This window comes from Equus caballus, chromosome 2 (assembly GCF_041296265.1).
Source record: "Equus caballus isolate H_3958 breed thoroughbred chromosome 2, TB-T2T, whole genome shotgun sequence".
In the NCBI taxonomy this organism is placed as follows: Eukaryota; Metazoa; Chordata; class Mammalia; order Perissodactyla; family Equidae; genus Equus; species Equus caballus.
In genome coordinates, this window is record NC_091685.1 from 121,646,844 (window position 1) to 121,660,158 (window position 13,315).

Here is a 13,315-nt window from a genome sequence, read left to right on the forward strand (position 1 = left end):
AGCTATTAGCATAGATTAAATCTGTAGAAGAAAAGAAAGATGGCACACGGGCTTTCTACTTGTGACAGCATCCAAAAATCCAGCGCCTATAAAACTCGGAAATCATTCTAATTAGGCAATTATAATGACTTAGTTTATTGGATTTGTAATTCAAATGTAAGCTTCCATTTTACGTACTCTAGCATTAAAATGAATAAATTAATTGCTGTTAGAAAAAAAAACCCACAATGCTGTTTACTTTATGTCTGTGTATGTGTGTGTGAACTAACAGAGGGTGGGAATCAGAACTATGTTTGTTTCTTCTTAGAATATCTACATGAAAGTTACATTTATTAACTACCTAGAAGAGATCCACTTTTAGACAGGCTAACGATAACAAGTTTATATGAAATTTTAAAAAAATGACAGTGATGCGAAAAGAAAAATTATCGAGCAAATATTAAGACCAGGGAAATGTGTATAAGCCTTCAAAACTGCCCCCTAAAAGTAAGAGGCCAAGCTTCCGTGGCAAATGAAAGATAAATTATAGACAGCTAAAAAAAGGACAAAAGGGGCTCCTGCCAAGAAAACCAGAGTGAGGAAACTATGGATTTTATCTTGATATCTACCATTTGGCAAAAATGGAAAACTCTTGTTGAAACAGTGTGATGAATAGACGCACCACGAATATGGCCAGGATCATGCATAATGCAATGGTACAGATGCTAACAGACTCACACAAGGACACTTCCATTTATTTTTCATGGGCTTTGAAAATTGATCTCTAAAGTGGTCCCATGTGAGTGTCTCCTTGGTCCAAAAAACCCCTGAAAGTACTTTGATTTTCTTTGCACCCAAAATGAAGCTATCCATTGTGGCTATGCCTCATAATTGAGAAAATGAAGAGATGGAAAAGAAGCCAAGTTTCTGATTAAATTAATGTGCCAGTTCTCTGAATTATGGAAGACCTCTTGCAAACCCCAAATGGATCATATGGTTTTCCTGGGAATAGTTTTTTAAAAGTGAGTGAACAATAGGCCCAACTCTGGCAATCCAGGGCTGAAATGAATTGCTATAGGATTTCTTCCTAAGCTCCCCCAAGCTAGAATCACTTTTTTGTCCTCCCCAGTCTCATGCCAGAGAACTTTCTCATTATCTGCTCTCATCCATCTCCGTCACACCCTCTCCACCGCACACTCCTTCAAGTGCTTCAATCCCTAGAAACCACCTACGAACTTGAAACCAAAAAGACTTGAGGACAATGGAAATGGCCAAGCCCCATGGCATCACTACCAAGGAGTAAATATGTAGATTACTGAGTAGAAGTAAAATGCTGACCTCGTTCCCAGTGTCCTTAACGTAGTGGGGAAGCCGGCCTCCTGCATGGTATGTGGCTGGGGGTGGAGTGTGGAGGTTTTAGTTCTGAACTTCTACAGTGTTTCCCTCTAGACATCGTTGGCCCAATTTGGAAATCGCACTCACAGAGCCCCGGAAGAGCCACCCAGGCCCACCCATAGAAGCTATTGAAAAGGGATATTTGACTATTATAATTGCAAATTTGCACCAAGTCTGGGGCCTGGCACAAAGATAAAGAATGCAATATAAAGGGCTCCTTAGCACGACTGACTGAGAGCACATCTGTCCTTTCTTCCAAAATCTCACTGAAATGACAGAAGAATAGAATCCAAAATATGAAACCCTATTTTAAGAGGAAAATTCATATTTTTCTTTTCTGGAATATTTTAATTTGACAGGCATAAGCCTCAGACAAACATCAGAAACAAGTTTAACTTAACCGTGTGGACAGGATTTAAAGGAAATCAGAACTGTGTCAATTAAGTTGGAAAATGAAAGTCTTTCCCATCAGAAAAATTGTGCAAGAGCAAGATATGCAAGATTTGGTAAGTGAGGCACTTATATAAAAATTACTAGGGTTTGAGTTGACCCCTGCTGTAGATGTATTTTAGCATTTTGAAGTGCCCACTCCACCCACAGCTCTTGTTGAAAGGGCTGACCAAGACGGCCACGTTTGTGTTATGTACATCTAGTCTCCTCCTGCCAATGGCTAATTAGAGCCGTGTGACGCAGGGTGAGCAAATCCAATGCGGGCCGAGATAATCAGATTACTGCCCAGCAATTTGGAATTGGGAAACTGGCTCAGCTGCATCCTGATTCGTTTGCTACTCAGTGGGATCTGTGGACCAGCAGCATCCATCCCAGCTGGGACCTTCTTAGAAATGTACACTCCCGACTGTAGACCTACTGAGTCATTATTTGCACTTGACAAGCTCTCCAGGTGACTTTGTGGACAGTAAAGTATGAGGGACATTGAGCTAGAGATGGGCAGCAGGGCACTTGAAATGAAAGGGTGCATAGAATGTGGGCTGGGCTGGTTTCACGGCACACTGAAGCACCAGCAAGCCAAAGTTACAGGAAACACAAAAGACTTGAAAATGTTGTGGAGAGAAGAGAGAGAGCAGAGCAAACTTGCAGAGACGAGCGGCCCGGCGGCAAGGGGTCGAGGGAGTTACCCCAAATCTGTCCGTTCCCGCCCAATCCTAGGACCCAGAGATACTTCCCTTCACTTCTTGGATGGATGTCCTGGGACCTGGGGCATCTTTACATTTAACACTCCTTTAGGGCAGACAGCTCCACAGGCGTCTGATGCTAATCCCTCATTATTCCAAAATAAGCTTCCTGTGAGCCGTAGTTTCTACCAAAACTAATAGCATTGGGGAAGTTTAGGGTAAAAGGGGAAATAGATCACTTAGTACTCTATGGGATCGGGAGCACATCTGGTGTACGGCGCTCAGTTTGGACAACTCACTTTAAAAAGAACACTGACATCCTAGAGTCAGATACCCAAAGAGAGGCACCAGCATAATCTGCAACAAAGTCTGCAAGCTCCTCAAATCTAGTCGACAGAGGAATGGGCAAGAAAAGCAGGGATATCTGGCTTCTGGAAGAGGAGATTCTCAGGAAAAGTGTCTTAAAACAAAGAGACATTATTTTTTTAGTATTTGAAGGATTAAATGAAGAATTGGTCTATGAGAGGTCAGAGCCAGCCCAGCAGATGACCACCACAGCTCACTACGAGGAAGGATTCTTTTACAATTAAATGGCATAGCAGCTGTTGTTTGAAGTCCCGGTTCCCTGTGACTGCAAGGGTTAAAGCTGGCGCCAAAGGGCCCTCCTCGGAGGCCTGGGAGAGGAACTTCTGTGGAACCAGCCGACCTTTAGGACATGCTGTGTCTCTAAGATTGGCCAGTTTCGGAGCTAGGATTGTAAAGACTCTTGTCTCTCTTCTGATTATGAGCAAATAGAGCCACTGCTGTAGGGATCTGAGTAGTCACAGAAGTCCAGAGTTTTCTATTTGTCTTATTCTCTGAGAACTCTGCTGAGTTTTACAACAATTTTTGAATAAGAAGATGGTAACACTTGTGAGGGAATAAAGTGTCATTTGGAGTCTGAGAGAGAAATGGAAAGAAAGCTATGAGTTTGAAATGAGAAAGAAGCAAGGCTGACTGCAGGCGTTCTCACATGGCAGGAGGTTAAGAGAGCCGTTAGGGGCAGAAGACCTCGAAGCTGGTGCTTCCTTCCATTTGGCATCTTGATTTCCTCTCCATTTTAATTGCTTAAAAAGTCATCCTTACCCATTAACTCATGGATGCAGGAAGTACAGACAGTTTCACCATAATTTCCAACTCAGGACAAACATATGCATTGCTGTATGAATCTGCTGAATAATTTAGCAAATACAGAGGGTTGCACAAGGATTTGAAAAGCAGCATTTAAACCTGAACCTTAAGGGGAAACAATGCATGGCTAACAGTCAGATTCGTTCATAGAGGAGAAGAGCAAAGCAAATCAAGGCGCCAGGATTTATAAGCCCATTCTCATCACAATTACAGACTTTTTTTTACCACCCCCAACCAGATAATTTCTTATGAGATTCCAAAGCCCAATTTTTAATTTTTCCATATTTTGCCTCCTAAGTTTTACATGGCCTTTGTTTCCTCACAACCTCCATTATCGCAGTCCTCTTTTTATCCTTCTATTTGCCAAAAGCGTTCAAAGTGTGTGGTAAACAGCATTTTCTGCCTCTCTTCAGGCTCTTCCAACCCTGGAGGAAAATTCCCAGCTCAGAAACTTGTTAATCCAGCATGCATGCTTCATGGCTGCGGGGATCCGGAGTCCCACAAACCCAGCCCGGACAAATGCAAGGAATGTGAATCATTCTGCATTGGAATCCAGGAAGTGCTCAGGCGAATTGAGGAACAATTTCTGTCGTGTTCTTTTCACCTTTTTTTTTAAACTATGAAATACACTTCTTTTGCACTTACTCGTGACGTATGGGCAGCTTACAGAGAAATAATAATAATAACAATGCCCGTGTACCCACCGCTGAGACTGAGATGGATTACCAGGATCTCAGGAGCCCTGGACACACGTCAATGCAGGCAGCCTCTCCCAGCGCCATACTACCCTTCAGGAATTTATGTCAGTGATTGCCTGCTTTTCTTTATAATTTTACCACTTAAGCCTGCATCCACAAACAATATATTGCTTAGTTTTACCTGCTTATAAACTTTGTATAATGGAATTATTTAGCATGTAAAATTTTCTCCTTTTGTGTTTTACAGATTAATCCAGATTAAACAGTGTTTTTCAGATTAATCCATTTTCATGTACATAGCTGTAATTCACTTATTTTAACTGCTATGCAGTATCCCGTAATAAAGCCATATAGTAATCTCTTGTTCATGTCACTGTTGACGGCTATTTACGTGGTCTCTAGTTTTTTGCTGTTATGAATTCTTGTATGCGCCCTTAGATACACAGGTGAAAGAGTTTCTCTGGGATATAGACTTCAGATTAGAATCGCTAGGGTGTAGAACATGAGCATGTTTGTTTGGTAATGCCAATGTGATTATACCAATTAACACCCCCACCAGCGGTGTGAGAGTACTGATCATTACACACTTGCTAAAACTTGGACTTCTCTGACTTTAAATTTTTTCCCAGTGGCTGGATGTGAAATGGTATCTCACTGTGGTTTCATTTCTATGATTACTAATGTGATTAATCATCATTTCACGGGGTTTGGGAGTCACATTTATGTTCCCTCTTCTGCCTGTCTTTCTATTGCATTGTCTCTTTCTTATTGACTTCAGGAAATATTTATATAATCCAAATTTAGATCAGCTTTGACAGTTGTATTTGTTGCAATTTCTTTTTCAAAGATACACATCTGGTATTTTTATCCTCTATGGTATATTTTGAGGAATAGAAGTTCTTAATTTTAATGCTACTTTATCGATATTTTCCTTTTTTTGGATCTTGATTCAGAAATCCTTCTTGAACCCAAGGTTATTAAAATGTGCTCCTATAAATGTTTCTAAAAGCTTTGTCATTTTGCCTTCCACATTTTAGTTTATACTCTACCTTGGGCTGATTTTTATGTGCAGTGTAAGATATGGATCTGCTTCGTTATTTTCCATATGGATAACCAGTCTTCTCTGCTGCACCTACTGAGAAGCTTCTCCCACTGATGTGCACTGCCCACTCTATCATCTTTCAAGTTCCTATGTGTGGGTCATTTTATATTCCATTTGTACACTTGTATATTCCTGCAACAATACTACACTTATTAGTCACTATTGCTTTGTAATAATTTCTGGTATCTGATCGACCACATCCTCCTATTTAATTCTTCTTCATGGGTAAGTTTTGATTTTTCATACACAATCTATATTCATTTAAATTTACCCACATAATTATCCTTTCAATTGTTCTTCATTTCTTGTACTTTCATGATTAGATCTGGTATCATTTTACTTCTGTCTGAAAAATTCCCTTCAGTGCTTTTGTCAGTGTATGTCTTCTGGTTGTCTGATTTTCTGGGTTTTTGTCATCTAACGTCTTTATTTTGCCTTCATTTTTTAACAATATTTTTGCTGCATGTATAAACATGGTTATTTGTTTTCAACATTTTAAATATATTATTTTATTCTCTTCTGACTTTCACCATTTCTGTTATCTGTGTTGTTTTTGTTCAATTGAAAGTATGTTTCTTATTTCTGACTGCTTTTTAAGTTTTATTATTATCTTTATATTTAAGGGTTTTCTTAATATTTATCTTGTTTGGTTTCATAGCATTTCTTCAATCTGGTTTATCATTTTTCATTCATTTTGGAATATCCTCAGACATTATCTCTTCAAATATTGTTTTTATTCCTATTTTCTCTCTTCTAGCTTTCTAGAATTATATTATAAATACATACATATATGATGTGTGTTAGAAGTTTTTTGTGTGTCTCATGGAGTACACATTTTTGTATTTTCTATCCTTTTTCTTCTCATGCTTCAGTATGGATATTTTCTGTTGGCTCATTTTCTAGTTCACTAATTCTCTCTTCGGCTATGTCTAATCTGTTAAACCCATTTACTGAGTTTTTTATTTCAGTTACTGTGATTTTCAGTTGCTTATTTTTAATAGATTTTCTCTATTCTATTTTTAATAGAAATTCTCACTGAAATTCTTTTTCTCAGCCTGTATATTCTTCAATATATAATCTAAGTTGTTTTAAGACTCATGTCTGCTAACTTCAATAATTGAATCTCCTGTAGGTCTTATTTTGCCTCGTTTTTTTCTTTTCTCTTGGCTTTTGGTCAGTTGTTTTATTCCTGGTTTATCTGGTAATTTTTTTTTTAGGAAGATTAGTCCTGAGCTAACATCTGCCACCAATCCTCCTCTTTTTGCTGAGGAAGACTGGTCGTGAGCTAACATCCCTGCCCATCTTCCTCTACTTTATATGTGGGACACCTGCCACAGCATGGCTTGCCAAGTGGTGCCATGTCCACACCTGGGATCCAAACTGGCAAACCCCAGGACCCAAAGTGGAACATGCGAACTTAACTGCTGTGCCACCAGACTGGCCCCCTGGTAATTTTTTATTGAATGCCAGACATTGCATATGAAAAAGAGAAGAAATAATCAGAGGTTTTGAGTGATGTTATGTTCCTCTAGACAAGGTTCACTTTTGCTTGCAGCAAAATTAAAGATGAGGTCAGATCACCTCACATCATATTTGGGAATGAGCTAATTTGAATCTGTGTGAGAGCTAGACTGTTTCTAGCTAACTCTTACCTAGACTGTAGCTGTTCAAAGACCCGTGTGAAAGCTTGGATTGATTATCAGGGCTACTCTTCTTTGGCAGGCCCCAAACTCTGATTTTTGTCTCTTAGTCCCACAAAACTGTCAAAAGCTCTGCTCAACTTATCTCCCATTTTACTGTGATATTCTTCTTATCTTTTTAGTTTGCTGTTTACAAATTGGCAAATGCCTCAAGAAGAAAAGTGACACTGAATAGCAGGTTCATCTCTCTGCATTTCCCATTCCTTCTCTCCAGGATTTTAGCCCTTCAAATCCTCACTGCCTTAGTAGCTCTCTGACGCCTTCAAATGGACTGTTGTTTGTATTTTACCCAGTTTTCTAATTATTCACATCAAGAGGTTTCTGATAAATCTAGACTTTCATAACCAGACCTTTCCACTTAAATTTTAGAATCAGCTTGTCAAATGTTATTTTAAATAGTGAGATTTTTATTAAGATCTTATTGACTCTAAGAATCTGAGGAGAATTGACGGCTTTATAATATTAAGACTTCCTATCCATGAACATGGTGCATCTTCTTTTAGACCATCTTTCATGTCTCTTAATTTTTAATTTTCTCTATAATCGGCCTGGACTTTGTTAGATTTATTCATGGTTACTTTATATTTATAATGCTATTGTAATTTATATATGTTTTTAACTACATTTTCTAGTTAGTATTACTGAGATATAATCATTTTGTGTTACTTCTTGTAATTTAAGTATAGTTATTTTGTGCTTTCTATGAACAATCAAATCATCTAAAAATGAGAGCTTAATTTCCTTGTTTCCAATCCTGACATTTTTTTTAACTTAATCTTATTGTTTTTGAAATATTATTATGCTGCCAGATTACTGTCTACAACAACTAGTGCAACGCTGAACAGGAGTGATGTTGGGAGAGCATACTTAGTTTGATCCTGATCTTCAACATTTCACCATTAAATAGAACATCTGTTGGTTTGGTATCATTTCTATGGATTTATTCTGCTTTTCCTTTTTTAATTTCTTCAGTTAGGTGCTTCTTAACTCATTAGTTTTCAGTCTTTTTTCCTTTATAAGCATATAAACCTATAAAATTCCCTCTAAATGCCAGTTTACTCATATACCATTAGTTGTGGTATGTAGAATTTTCACAATTGTTCAGTTTTATGTATTTTCCAATTTCCATTATAATTTCTTCATTGACCCATAAGTTATTTAGGAGTGCTTTTGTAATTTTCAAGCATTCTAATTATTGCTTTATTATTTAACTCTAACTTAATTTCATCGTGGTCAGACAATATGGTCTCTATCACCACCTTCACGTGGTCTTACACAACTTGTTGAACCTACGTTATGGACTAGCATATATTAATTTTCATGAATTTCTATGTGTACTATATATATATATATATATATATATATATATATCTCCAATTCTAATAATTACACTTTAAAGTCTTCTATATAATCTATATAGTTCTATATAATCTATCCAATTCTAATAATTACACTTTAAAGTCTTCTATATCCTTACAAATTTTTTTGTCTCCTAAGTTTATTAATTACCAAGAGTAGTATGATAAAATCTCCTACTGTTATGGTGTTTTCTTCAATAATTCTTGTAAGTTGTCAATTTTTTGCTTTATATATTTGAGGCTGGGTGTTAAGTGTGTATGCTTTTAGAATTGTAATATATATTTACCAAATTGAACACTTTTTCATTATGAAGTAATTTTTTATCTCTAGTAATGTATTTTATTATTCATCTTCACTTTCCTTCAGCTTTGGATACAATTTTTCTCTATGTGTAAGTAAAATGGAAAGAATATCTCCCTCACTAACTTCACAGTTTGAATGTGAGAATTAATGAGATCAAGTAAGATAACGTACATAAAAATCCTTTGTAAATTAAAGCACAATGCAAATATAAGCTAGAACTCTGGAGAAAAACATCTTTATTCTACAGATGCAAAGACTTTTTGACCCCAGTGCAAGCTATCATATATATCTGCATCTATAGGACTACGTAGCTTAACTAAGATTTGGGTATAAATGGTTTAAAAGCTCAATCACAGCCCAGTCATCACTATAGTTCTTTGGGTGGTATGGTCCTTACCATTGAGGCAACAGGTGGAAATACTAATAAAAGCAGTGATGATAGTGGAAAAACTTTGGAAAGTTGCTGTTGATAGAGATCAAGTGGTTCTAGAACTCTAATTATATACTTTCTTACCTGTCATTAGAAGCTACCATCTGAGTGTTTTGTGCTGCTGTCTCCAGCTCTAACAAATTAATAAGTATTTAAAACCAATGTCCACATTCTACAATCTATTTCTAATTGGCTTAACAGCTGCCAGCAAATATTAGCAAAATATCTCACGCTAATATGCAAAGGGGTTATTCCTGTAACACATGGGATATTTAATTACTACTTGAATTATGAAAGTGAACTGAGATTTTAGAAGCCTTATGACAGTTTCTCAAGGACCTCTGTTGTTTATAAGCATCCTGCCTTAAAAAAAAAGATTTAAAAGGGCCAGCCCAGTGGCACAGTGGTTAAATTTACACATTCTGCTTCAGCGGCCTGGGGTTCACCGATTCAGATCCCAGGTGCAGACCTATGCCCTGCTTGTCAAGCCATGCTGTGGCAGGCGTCCCACATAAAATAGAGGAAGATGGGCATGAATGTTAGCTGAGGGCCAGTCTTCCTCAGCAAAAAGAGGAGGATTTGATGGCAGATGTTAGCACAGGGCTAATCTTCCTCAAAAAAAAAAAAAAAGATTAAAAAAATACTTTTCCCAGCTCGATTTAGGCACAGATAACTGCACAGTACTGTCTCATACTAATATAGTCATTAATTAATGTTTTCATTAATTTTCTTTATCCAATGCATAAAACTTGAAGAATAAATGACTGACATGTCCCATACATATATGTCTACAATAGTCATTTTGATGTAAAAATGGAGTTGCATGTTGAATCTGTCATGATATTTGCGCATAAAATCTCTTAAAATTCTGACAGGGGTCAGGGTCTTCAGGCTCTTCAGGCTCTTCACCCATCCTCATGTGCCGCTTTCCTGGATTAGAAGCAGTACAAACAAGCCCACCACAGTGTAAACGAACACTCTTAAAACGTGGTCTCAAGAAGGGGCAAAATAATAACAATAGTAAGACCATTTGATTTCATGGCAAGCATTACGCCCAACACTCTGCATGCACTGTTTCGTTTAAAAACCACCACAATTCTATGACAGCAGCAGTTCTATTCTGCCCATTTTACAGATGACGAAACTGAAGTTGAAAGAGATTAAGTAGTTTGAACAAGGTAACAAAGTTAGTAAGTGACACAATGGGATTCAAATCTAGCTCTGTTGACTTCAGAGACCATCTTCTTAACCACTACATTGTGTATCGTAATTAAATAATACTGACATCACCCAGTCTACCTAGAATCAGTGTATCTATTTTCTGAGAATGCAGCTGAGCACAGTACGGAAAAAATAAAAGGATGCGACATGCCAAAAGTCTAAGGGCGGAAATTTAGGAACTTGACTCAGGAAATGTTCTTAAGCTCCCCTTCAATATTCAGTTACTCTTACTTATGACACTAACTTGCTTGGTTATCTGAACGCCAAGGTTACAAAACAAAAGCAACAAGGAAAGTGATAGGAGCTTCTGTGGAAGGTAATTGATGGAACCATGAGAGTTGACAGCTTGAAAGTCCACAAGAAACGTAATAAAAATAATAGGTCATGAAACTTCTAGAAGAAAACATAGGCAGCACACTCTTTGACATTGGTCTTAGCAGCACATTTTCAAATACCATGGCTGACAAGACAAGGGAAACAGTAGAAAAAATAAACAAATGGGACTACATCAAACTAAAAAACTTCTGCACAGCAAAGTAAACCATCAACAAAACGAAAAGACAACCTAATAATTGGGAGAAGACATTTGCAAACCATATATCTGATGAGGGGTTAATATCCAAAATATACAATGAACTCATACATCTCAACAACAGAAATACTAACAACCCAATTGAAAAATGGGCAAAAGATCTAAACAGACATTTCTCCAAAGAAGATAAACAGATGGCCAATAGGCACATGAAAAGATGTTCAACATCACTATTAGGGAAACGCAAATCAAAACTACAATGAGATATCACCTCAGACCTGTCAGAATGGCTATAATTAACAAGACAAAAAATAACAAGTGTTGGAGAGGATGTAGAGAAAAGGGAACTCTCATACACTGCTGGTGGGAGTGCAAACTGGTGCAGCCACTATGGAAAATGTATGGAGGTTTCTCACAAATTAAGAATAGAACTACCATACAATCCAGCTATTCCACTGCTAAGTATTTATCCAAAGAACATGAAAACACAAATGTATAGAGATACATGCACCCCTCTGTTCATTTCAGTGTTATTCACAATAGCCAAGACTTGGAAGCAACCTAGGTGTCCATCAAGGGACGAATGGATAAAGAAGATGTGGTATATATACACAATGGAATACTACTCAGCCATAAGAAAGGATGAAATCCGGCCATTTGTGACAACATGGATGGACCTTGAGGGTATTAAGCTAAGCGAAATAAATCAAAGGGAGAAAGTCAAATACCATAGAATCTCACTCATAAATAGAAGATAAAAACAACGACAAACAATCACATAGAGACAGAGATTGGATTGATGGTTCCCAGAGGTGAACAGGGTTCGGGGGAAAGGCAAAAGGCGTGATTAGGCACATGTGTGTGGTGATGCATTGTAATTAGTCTTTGGGTGGTGAACATGATGTAATCTACACAGAAGTCGATATATAATGATGTACACCTGAAATTTATATAACGTTGTAAACTAATGTTACCACAATAAAAAATAAAGATTCACTCTATTAGAGGGCTGCAATCCAAAAAAAAATAATAACAATAATAGGTCAAAATATTTGGACTCAGGGTCTCAGGACCTTTAACATGCAATAGAGGATCTCTGATCATCGCAAAATCACAGCACACTCTTCTGGCTGATGTGGAATGAAGCTCTTATGTCATCAAGAGAAAGTGTATAACTAGCTCAGTATGTTTTTGTTTTTTTAGGAAGATTAGCCCTGAGCTAACATCTGCTGCCAATCCTCCTCTTTTTGCTGAGGAAGACTGGCCCTGAGCTAACATCTATGCCCATCTTCCTCTACTTTATATGTGGGATGCCTACCACAGCATGGCTTGCCAAGTGGTGCCATGTCCGCACCCGGGATCCGAACTGGAGAACTCCAGGCCGCCGAAGCAGAACATGCGCACTTAACCACTGCACCACCGGGCCGGCCCCAGCTCAATATGTTTTATGCGATGGTAGAGAAAGAGTGGTATCCTAAACAGATAAAATAAAAGAATATTTGGTGTTTAAAGCAGTAAGGCCCTTAGTATCTCCACGTCTCAGTGGCAGAAATAATCCCTTAGCTGGTATCGGTGCTTGCTGTGACTTGAAGTTGTTTCACAACAAAGGATGCCTCATTTTAGAGCTAAAGAGATCCAGGTGCCAGCAGTTGACTCACTGTCCAAAATACCTCCCTAATGATTCTCAATAAAGACAGATCTACTCTACTTTCATTATTCTGACAGATGACTGGCACAAACGAGAAGTAAGAACCTAAATAATTCAGGCATTAATCTGGAATTTCCAACTCAGTTTAGAATGCCCCCTGAAGGCTTAACTGTTGAGTGGGGCACATCCTAATGTTTCTTCTGCCCCAATAGAAATGGAAATTGAACCACGTCAGAAGGGCCAAATATTCACTGTAGAGGGAAAAAGAAAAGGCAATGATCGCCAGCTATGAGATTTGCCTGGTTAGTAATTTATATGCTTCCTAAAGTCTCTGTTTCAGACGCGTGAGTGATTCACATAAGACCAAATGTCCACCACGTATTTTCCTATCGAGCTACGCTGCTGCTAGCAGATGGCGACTAGGACAGAAACCCTGTCAAGTTCCAGATGGGAGAGGATTCGCTTCAGCCATGTCTGGAGCCGAAGAGCCCAGGATGGAAGAACGCGGAGAAGGGCTTCTCTCTCACTTAAGGACAGAAAAGGAAGAGAGAAAAAGTAAAATAAAACAAAACAACAAAATCTAGCCACCTGTCACAGCTACTTAAAGTCTTATTTTCCCTTTCTCCCAGTTATTTTGTCTATTTT